General features: G+C 38.9%; 1 protein-coding gene across 3 annotated transcripts in view; it reads left to right on the top strand.

Moving 5' to 3' along the window:
- Window positions 1–3,053: 3,053 nt before the first annotated feature.
- The window catches only part of hydin (HYDIN, axonemal central pair apparatus protein), a 137,936-nt gene continuing 129,903 nt past the window's right edge, over window positions 3,054–11,086 (top strand). For 2 of the 3 annotated variants that reach the window (XM_002931686.5, XM_012961640.3), the window contains exon 1: window positions 3,055–3,163. The gene's annotated coding sequence lies outside the window, so the exon portion shown is untranslated. Of the gene's footprint in view, window positions 3,164–11,086 lie in introns of all 3 variants that reach the window. The other variant, XM_031900834.1, reaches the window with a different exon arrangement.

The following is an 11,086-nucleotide window of genomic DNA, read 5'->3' as shown; positions in this document are numbered from 1 at the left end:
AGTATGACATGCTACCATGTTGTGAATGCAGTAGCTGGCTTGAATGGCATCTGCCTGTTACGGCATACATAGGGCAGAATTTGGCCTGAAAATATACAATTAAAGGCTACATATACAGTGACAGACAAATGTCATTCATATAAGTTACTAATCACATGGCGGGTAGTGATCTGTATCTATATTTTCTTAAGAAAACTGCCATAGAGTTGAGTTGCCTCATTCTTCATTTTTTTTTTACTGGCAACTGCATTTGTACAGGGAAATATTTTTTGAGTTTGAGGTTTGAGCACATCTACAGTAAAGCTGGCCACAGACAGCCCATGTATTTTTTGGATAATTTTTGGATGCAGACCTAAAATTACAAATCTTGGACCCTGGGCCATGCTTAGCTTTTCTGAAAAGTGCATGATTATGTGATGGGCTTAAGCACTGTACCAGTATCTTGAAGGATTTCTCAGACCTGCACCCGACCCTAACCTGCCCACTCCCAACCCACACTTGACCCAACAATCCACCTCCATTTATAAACCTATGCCCTACCCACCCCATCTCTGACATTATGAAAGGGGTGCAGCGTGGCAGGTGGCTGCCTTTAAATAAAGCCTGCCAGAAGCAGAGGCCAAGCACAGTAAGGTCTGTGCAAATGTGAGCCTGAACCTGCCCAACTCATGGGTCCCGTGGGTTTTGGGCCAGCCTGCACATCACTAGTTGTAGCAGTCCATGATTGTTGGCATACATAGCAGTGAATTAAACTTTTGTTGTTTTAAAACCCTAAAACCAACTCTTACAGACCTAGACCAATCACTGTGCTGAAAGGCATCAAAGGGTTGATTTCTGAAACATTTTTCTACAAGTCAAATTATTCCATGGACATTTGTTGCTACACCTTTCCAGTATAGAGCAAAAAGTTACATAATTTGTACACCAACAATATTTGAGTATGTGCTCAAGGTTTAACTTTATTACACAACAATTGTTTGTACACGTCTCCTTTTGGTGGCATAGAATGTAGAGTGAAGGGACACCAATATTTTGTCAGAATCACTAAATTCTTCTGTGCAGTTGTCTCAAAGTACAAGTATCGGACCCCTTATCGGGAAACCTGTTATCCAGAAAGTTCTGAATTACGGAAAGTCCATCTCCCATAGACTCCATTGTAATTAAATAATTCACATTTTTTAAATGGTTTCCTTTTTCTCTGTAATTATAAAACAGTACCTTGTACTTGATCCCAAGTAAGATATAATTAATCCTTATTGGAGCCAAAACTATCCTGTTGGGTTTAATTACAGTTTAAATAATTTTTTTTAGTAGACCTAAGGTAGGAGATCCAAATTATGGAAAGACCCCTTATCGAGGAAACCCCGAGAAAGTCCCGAGCATTCTGGATAACAGGTCCCATACCTGTAATGTAGGAACTAAAAAGTAATGCATTATACTTGCTCCCAGTGTTTTATTAGAAATTCACATGACACGGTTAAGCCCAAAACATGTCATATTCCTACTTACTCAATTTGTTATCAGACAATACATCCAGGTGAACACAGAAGGAACACTTATTTGGGTAGCCACACATTGCATCTGTGCTGTAGCCAATGGCTACCAAGGTGCTGGGGGTGTGACAGGGCCAGGGCCAGAAATTATTAGCACAGTGACAATGCTGCAAGGAGACATGCCATGCAGTTAGATGGAGTAAGGTACAGAGAAGGCCCCCATTGCAACACACTAGTTACATTAGTGGTGATAGCCTGCATCAGTTTACTCTAATCATTTGTGCTGTTGGTCAGTTTTAAATGACCACCTCCAAGGAAAATATTATTGAGACAGAGAGGCTGCTTTACTTACATGGCTGTTCAATTGCAGCAAGCAAAGCTATCCTGTTCCTTCACATGACAACAAGCACCAATGAAGCCTGTGCCCAATGCCTTGTTACAGTCCAGAAGAAGAAAATATTATCAACTATGATAATTTTTTTCCTTTTTATATTCCATTACATGGCAGTGGGCAAAGGCTTTAATGTAAGCTCTTTACCTCTTGTATTGGTTGTTTCATCCCACACTCCAAAAACATACAGGCAGGTTAATTGGCTTCTGACTAAATCCACCATAGTGTGTGTGAATGTGAAATGGACCATAGACATAAGTTCTGGGCAGGGTCGGACTGGGGGGTGAAGGGCCCACGGGGGGTCCTGTCCGGGGACCCTGCAGGTGCCCCCAGACAGGCGTGTCCCCTAACCCTCCTCGCAGGGCCCCCCACCCGACGTCCTCCTCCGAGCGCTTAAATTTGACGCTTCAGGGGAGGAGCGGTCGGGAGGGGGAGCACCAGCAAGGGTCTGGTCTGGGTCGCTGGGGCCCACCGGGATTTTTCCCGGTGGCCCAGTCCAACCCTGGTTCTGGGGCATGGAATGATGTGAATGATGAATAATGTCTGTAAAGTACTGCGGAAAGGTGTTAATGCTATATAAACACATTGGTTTTTTTCTATCTTTTCTTGTAAATTTAATGTATACACCCATTTTTTGAACATTTTTGAGAGATACATTTTCTGCAAGCATAGTAGATTTTCCATTATACCAGGCAATCATATGTTTGGTTTCACTTTATAACTTGTAGCAGATTGTCTAATTCCTAAATCATCGCTAGTACACTTGTACGTAGATTAATGCAGTTAAGCGCCCATTTTAGTACCTTATCTATACACAGGAAAACCACGCCGTTTTTCATAAAGGTGGACAATGGAAACTAAGTGGCTGGGGTCTACACTTGCATAGTTTGACAGACGCGCAACAGCTTTCAAGGGCATGTGAAAAGACCAAAGAAAAAAGAAAAACACTAGGGATAACAAAATTACCTTATACCCTATAAAACTTCTTAATATACATGCAAGTAATCTTACTTTACTTAAATTCTCTGGATTTACTCTTTGTTCGCAACTCTATTTACATACGATGCCATGGAGAACAAGGAAAACCCTGCGACCAATGGGAGCAAGCTTTATTTGGAAGTCTGGAGACCTGTTGCTCGGGTAACCAGGGTACGCGCAACGCGTCTGTGTATACTATGGTTTCTATACAGTCAATACTTAAGAAGAACGTGTGTTTGGAAGGGACGAAGTAGTTGGAGTGCCGAGGGGATAGAGCGCTGCAGCCACATACAGGAAGCTTGTAAGTAGCGCAAAAAGAGAGCGTTAAACAGTACTAACTAAGCATATCTTTACTTTAAGACTCCGACCCTCCTTCAGCTGCTTTTGGTTTCATACTGGAAGAGTAGTATAACAATATTCAATACATAACGTAATTATGTTGGCTTCATATTTAGGGAATGTCTTTGGAAATCTAATTTTCTATGTTCTGTTGTTCTGCTCATGGTCCAGTTGGCTTTAATGTGTGGCAGTGCCTATGGGTGTAAATTATTTTTGTCGCAGGGAACTGCCTGCTTGTTAGCTGTCAGCGAATTATGAGTACTCCTGGCTCAGCTGAAGCGCAACAAGTTATGGGTTAAACTCCACAAGCTCTTTTGCCAGATGGGGTCTAATCTACAAAATGCCTCCAGAGACAAGTTGAATGTAGTTACATGGGTCAAAATATTATGGGACTGATACAAAAATGCTTTTTGTAAAATACTTGTAATGTTTGCCATCTGCGTTGCTGCGTCCACATCTGACACTATAGTTGGATTCAGTTGGAACAACTTTTTTTTAATTACATTCAGTGTCAGATGTAGATACAGTAACAAAACACACCAGCCTCTTTTATCTCATCTGACCTTAAATTACAAACTATGGAGATCAGATTTTGTTGGGTCCTACATGCTGTTGCATGATAAGATCAAATAAAATCTGATGCACAAAATCTGATCAAAAGCGCTTCTGAAGCTTAGGCCCATGGTAATCACCTTGAAATGGACTACGCACTGCACTGGTTTTCCGAAGTCGCACAAAGTTTCCTCCTGCAGGCAACTTTGTGCAACTTTGGAAAACCTTTCCACTAGCAATTTCCGTTGTTGCCGTTAGCATAGATCTATTGCGGGTGACAAAATCGCTCCATGGGACATTAGCATTAGCCCTAAAGGTAAGGCCCGGAAAGGGGATGGTCACGGGACGCCTTGTTCTCAAATTTGGCTCTGCTAAAGATGTTCTTTATTATTGGTTAGAGTTTTCTAGTATTGACAAGTGCTTTTAAGCAACATATGTAGTGATCTGTCACAATGGCTGAAATTATGTTGTGTGCTGCTTAGGAATTTTTGAGGGCAACAATAAGAGGAGAAGGATGTTAAACCACAGTTTTACATACCCTTATTTTAAGTTTTCCCTCATTTTACACAGTTTTTTTGTGTTGCCACCATTATGTAATACATTTCCCTGATTTTATATTTTCCAGTATTTTACTTCAATTTATTTTGGCCCCCTAAAAAAATGTAAAATGGGGGTTCTACTGTACCTTGCACTTTTTTTTTTTATTTAGAACTAAATGTGCCCCTAAAATATGAACTCATCTTCTGGACCAGTGCATTGGTAGTTCCACCCAGTATGTTGCTGATGGAACTACTTTATACAGCTTTATAATGCCCTGTGCTTAGCTCTATACTGTGCTTGATGGAAATAGTTTAAAAGGGGGGCTGCACTCAAATAGTGGTATTTTGCATTTCTGACTCTTAAAACAGTATAACATATTCCAGCTCTTCTCAAGCCAAGGCTACAATTCCTGCGGTGCACTGCATGCTCCTTCACAGGTCAATTGCAGAACATGCAAGACGCTGTGGGAACTGGAGACCTGGTTGAATGAGTGGTAGTCTCTACTACATCACACAACAATGCAGAGAATAACTTTAAAGTCATTTTAGAATTATATTTTCTAATTGGGTAGATTGGACTGAATTTTTCAGTATTTGCTTTGAGTTCCACTTTAAGCATCGTGAAGCATTTTTAGGATGAAGGGGGGTTGTGCTTAGCTCTCCTCACAACCACATGTCCTGCATGACTGACCACTTCCTTGCTTGTTTGCTGCAGCAGGAAAATTACAGTGGCAGAAGGGGCTGGGGAGAGGGACTACCGTACAGAAGATCCCATGACCTAAGCCTCCCTGCCTGGTAGATAGCCCTGCAAACAATTGGACTATGGGTAAATTTCATTGTTAACAATGAAAATTTTCATACTTGCCTGATCAATTTTGTGACCGATGAATGACAAATCACTAGATATACGATAATTCGGTGCCCACTAACCTTACTATAATTTGATGGATTTGTCAGATTGCACTGAAATTGGTCATTAGGGAGAGAAAAGTCTTAACGTGTATGGCCAGCTTTAGGGATGTATATAATTGGTGTAAGCTTTCTGGGTTAAGTGATGACCTCTTGGTGGAATTTTTGGCTGGTTAGATTTTTAGGCTTATGCAGTTGGCTGATCCAACTGTATTACACTTTGAGCTCTTTTACCAGTTGTTGGCCCCTTTTATGCACTAAACATAATCCAATGTGGTAGAAAGTGAGTGATTTGCTAGAACAAATACCTTAATTTGTAGACAACCTACCTCAGCCTGCAACATTTTATCTTTACATACCTTGGTCAGCATTGGACTGGGGTGTCCAGAGCCTACTGAGGTAGGACCTTTAGGGCATACCTCTCAGCATTTGAAAAACGTAAAAAGGGACAAAAATATTTTTTACCACACCCATTTTTAAATAAATACCACTCCCATTTTACAAATTTTGGCAAATTATTTTAGTTTGAACACATTTCTGGAGGTTTTGGTGTCTTGTTTTATGTGTTATTACAGTTTTGCTAAATAAGGTGAAATTGCCCTTTAAGCTGCAAGTCTCAGTTCCCCCAAAGAGATCTGTTTAGCTTATAAGTTACAATTGTATCTAAGTGCAGGTGTAGCTTGTTGAGTTTCTGGGCTCTCTGCCAAAAGCTACTTTTTAAATTAAGTTTGTGAAACATTGTATCTTTTTTAGCATTCAGTGCAGGAGATCAAAGGGAAATGAGGGACTTTCACAAAGAATCCGGGACTTCGGGCTAAGCTATCAAAATTGGGACAGTTGGGAAGTATGGCCATCTCTGTGACCTCAAAGGCCCTCGTCCCTATGTCTGGCACCTCTCCGCAAGTGCTGAGCAACTTCTTTACTTTGCAGCTGTGATCGGGGGAGAGGGGGTGGGGGTGTCCTTACCATCCACAGACATTCAGAAAGGCCTGTGAGGGCTGGGGCCCACTGGGTTTTTTCCTGGTGTCCTGCCAGCCCAGTCTGACCCTGACCTTGGGTACACAAAAAGACATGTTGGACACAAGCTCATTTAGTTGGGCTATGTAGAAAATTTGTATAAACACTGAACACACAAAAATAAAGATTTTCTGAAAAGCAAAGGGACTTCAAGTTCCAAAATGCATCACTTCATAATGGAACAAGGTGAGGGAGAGGTTGGATCCCTCTGTAAGCCTAATGGGGTGGTGAAATGGTCCCTTCAGTCTTGTGGAATCAGATGTGTGTTTAAAGAAAAAAACAATATATATATTATGTATATTTATTTCTGGAAATTAAGTGTTTATGCACATTTGTTACACAAGTATAACTAAATTAGCTCATGTCAAAAGGGGGGAATATATTTCTTTGAAAGGGGTAGTTCACTACAGGGGAAAGGAGGCAAACATTTACAGTAGAACACCTATTTTAAGTTTTTCAGGGGATCAGAAAAAAATGGTGTAAAATCAGGGAAGTTTATTATGTGTTATATATAAAATTGAGGTTTCACTGTAATTGTTACAGTCCTTAGATTTTCTGCTGCAACTCTTTTAGTATTTAAGTAAGAAAATTAATTTTACTGCTGTAGTCTTTTTGTATATGTTTTACATTTTTGGATTCAGAATTACATAAAGCAGATAATTCCTTGATTATGTTCTAGATTCCTTTTAGCCTAAACCATTTTTAAATGCATTTATGTGATGGGTGTGTTGTGGGAAGTCCTTTAGAAAAGATGGCTTAAAGTATAAAAGAGTGTTTGTAATATTTGGATTAAGAACCATAAAATGTAGGTCACTTACACGCTTATATAATAAAATATACATGAACACATTTTAAGCTCATAAATAGGCATTTCTACTTACACAAGTGGGATTTTAAGGTTTTCTGTATGATTGTATGTATCCTACTGTTCTTGCAAAAACACTAATATGTATGTATAGCTATATTTTTATAGCACTACTGATATACAAATTATAGTGCACTAATAGTAGACTTTAAGAAAATACAATAAACAAAATATATTTATATAATTTTATATATTAAGTAGCACACGTTTAGGGCACAGGATAAGGGAGGTCCTTGTCCCATAGAATTTATGACCTAAGTAATATATTCCAAGTGATTATATCATAAATATAGATTTTACAGTGTTTTACAGTGGGTATGTTACAGTCATACCCTAGTTATGCGGAATCATAAGGTTATATAAATTGGGTTAAGGACCTTGGCAGTAAGTGAAAGATGAGGAAGAATGTCTCCAGACCTAAAACTATTTATTTTCTACCATGTACTTTACTAATACATGTAGTACAAAAACAGTGCAGGTCTCATTTTTTTATCCCACACACAAAAGTGCCTGAGCCCTAAGACTCACAGAGCACTTGATCCCTTTGCATTTCCATAGCTCCCAACTGTCCCAATTTTTACAGGACAGTTTCTCTTTTGACAGCTCAACCCGCAGTCCCGGATTCTTCCTGAAAAGTCTCTTAGATCTCCTGTACTGAATGCTAAAAAAGATATACATTTAATTAAAAAGTAGCTTTTGGCAGAGAGCCCAGAAAGTTAACAAGCTATACCTGCACTTAGAAACATTGTTTCTCACATTTAATTAATTAAGTAGCTTTTGGCAGAGAGCCCAGAAAGTTAAAAAGCCACACCTGCACTGAGATACAGCTGTAACCAATAAGCTAAACAAGACCCCAAAACCCCCAGAAATGTGTTCAAACATTAAATAACCTGCCAAATGTAGTCAAATGAGACTGGTATTTAGGGGGCGTGGCGCTTTGCGCGGCATTTCTTTTTGTCCCTCTTTCCATTTTCAAAATGTTGGGAGGTATGCATTTCAATGTGGCTGCAGTTAGCACTGAATCTAATGTCACTTTGTCTACTGTCACTATAAAGAAAGTAGAACCTGCGGCCGGGTTGTGTGGGTCTGCTTCCTCTTTAAATGGGATCGGGAGGGATAGGTTTATGGCTGACCAGAAACACAAACAAAATTGCAAGTGACCTGAACTTTGCATGTGTTGATTTTGTGTTTGTGTGTGTGTGGGGGGGGGGGTAGGGTTACAAGGGTTACAGAGGGCCCTACTCGCAATAGCTTACACTATGGGGCTGATTTACTAAGACACGAATTCCGACCGAATTGGAAGAATTCCGATTGGAAAACGAACATTTTGCGACTTTTTCGTATTTTTTGCGATTTTTTCGGCGCCTTTACGACTTTTCGGAAATTATCGCGACTTTTTCGTTACCAATACGATTTGCGCGAAAAAACGCGAGTTTTTCGTAGCCATTACGAAAGTTGCGATTTTTTCATAGCGTTAAAACTTGCGCGAAAAGTTCCGCTTTTTTCGTAGCGTTAAAACTTAAAAGGCGCAACGTTTCGCGCAAGTTTTAACACTACAAAAAAATCGCAACTTTTTGCGCAAGTTTTAACGCTACGAAAAAATCGCAACTTTCGGAATGGCTACGAAAAACTCGCGTTTTTTCGCAACAATCGTATTGGTAACGAAAAAGTCGCGATAATTTTCCGAAAAAATCGCAAAATACCGATCATTACGAAAAAAACGCAATCGGACGCATTCGGCCCGTTCGTGGGTTAGTAAATGTGCCCCTATGCCTTGTGTTTTGTAATGGAGGCCCAGTATCTGTAATGGTTACATCATGTGTGGTGCTTGTTCATTCAACTTGATGCTACTAAAGAGGCCGAGCTTCATAAATCTATTTCTTAATTTTTAAAAAAGAACATTATAGTTGTGATAGAAACTAGGAATACATTCATTCAAATATAAGGAATTTATAAGGAATTACTAAATATTTAAATTCTCTGCATTTTCCCTGAAGCATAATTAAATATGCATGGATAATTCCAAGAATTACTGCTAAGTCAAAGCAGAGCTCTATGTACCATTTTATATCTTATGTAAAGCAAGCTTAAGGTATTCTAGGTTTTCAGTGTAACTGCTACCTGCAGCTTTGCCCAATTTAATTTCTTTGTTGATGGATATAACTTTAATGATATGATATAGTAGATGGGCATTTTTCCATTTACTCCAACCCCTTAATGAATGTGAATTTATCATTAATTTATTATTAATATTGTGGAGGCAGGGGGTGGAATTGCTTAAGGATGCAGCTTCCTATGAGTCCTGCCTTGCAGTTGCTTTATGGTGTCTGTATCTGGTAAACCAAATTAGCTGATGTTGTGGCTGCTGATGTGGGTTGCCTCTGCAAAATTTACACTTGGGACCCTGGGTTTCTACATATGCCACTGCTGATAGTTGGCATGTGTTATAGTATGATGGAACTTAGAGCTTTGTTACAAAGTTCCAGAGGATTGTCATTGCCATGTTATATAATTTAATATGGCTGATGGCACACATCTCTTGGAAAAACCCAATAAAAAAATACTACAAAACTTCTAAAATTTCTATTGTAGTCAGTCTAAATATTGCAATAATGAAATACTCTTCAAAAAAAACATGACCTTCCTAACTTTCCTTATATCAGTTATTCTGTCTCCTTTTACATATTCTGACTGTGAGGTCATGGTTTAAAACTACATTGATCTGCCATTCAGAGTACTTCTGCTGTAGAATATAATCTGCAAATAAAAGTGGATTCATGTTTCTCTGCTTAGAACAATCTGTGGTACGGATATGGATAATATGAGATGGGAATGTCAAAAATCAGCCTGATATAAGAGTGCTGATAATTTAGTCTATAAGATATTCTGGATCTAAATAGATATGCAGACCGTGGCTTCTTGGCTTCATTTTCTGAATGTATCCAAATCCCCCAAGGAATGTTTTTTATTATTTTATTTTATTTGCATCTTCATTGCTCCCATATGACTGCAATTTAGATTTTTGCAGTTGAATTGGATTTGCCTCTTACACGATTTCTGAAATGTTATAAAACAGGATGTTAGAGTTTTAACTAGCATAAATACATTCTAACATAAACCTACCTAAATATATTTAAATCTTAGGATTTCTATATTTTTGCTAAATGTTTTATTTATTTATAAATCTTCTAATATTCTTTGCTGTGTTTACATTTCCTGTATTGACTTAAAGGGAACCTGACACCCTAAGAAATAACTTTTCTATCATGTTAGTTGAGTAAAATAAACTTCATTTACACTATATAGATAGTATAAATCTTGATCCTTCAGTCTTGGAACTATTCAATCACAGGAAGCAGGCAGCTGCCATTTTGTGGACACTGTTAGTAAGGCAAGCTTTGCATCACCCCAAAATCTTGTTGGAGGACCAGATGCCCATACCCATGCACTGGCTACATAATTGTGATGGGTGATGGTGAAGGGAAAAGTGAGAAGTGCAGTGACATCTAGGAAGTGCTGAATGGTAAGCTAAAGGTATTGTCTGCCCCGCCTCTTTGCCAAAGGCATAGAGGCGCGGCAGGCAATTTATGATTGACAGATGGGATTTTTAAATGCCTTTATAATGGGTAAGGATGTGTTATTAAAAAAAAGGAATATGGGTTTCATGTTTAACTTGAACAGGACTTTTATTATTCAGCTTTTTATGTCTGGGTGACAGGTCCCCTTTAAAAAAACTCATGCTAGGCAGAGTATTAAACTCTTCTTTATATTGTTAGGGTTTATATGTTTTCTAGAAAAAAAAGTACCAGACTTTCTCTACTTTTAAACTGAAGTGTTTTATTGAGTTTACAGAAAATATAGAACAAGTGTTGAAACTGGAAATAAAACATATCTTGGCTTTAAGTCCAACCTTTACTAGGTAAAACCTCTTACATGTAAGAACTGGGCCGGATTTCTGTATTTGGCACCCCAAGGCCGCCCCCGGTCTGCCGCCCGCCTACGT

This window comes from Xenopus tropicalis, chromosome 4 (genome assembly GCF_000004195.4).
Source record: "Xenopus tropicalis strain Nigerian chromosome 4, UCB_Xtro_10.0, whole genome shotgun sequence".
Taxonomy (NCBI): domain Eukaryota; kingdom Metazoa; phylum Chordata; class Amphibia; order Anura; family Pipidae; genus Xenopus; species Xenopus tropicalis.
Note: the sequence above shows the minus strand (reverse complement) of the source record. Positions and strands in the feature narration are given on the sequence as shown.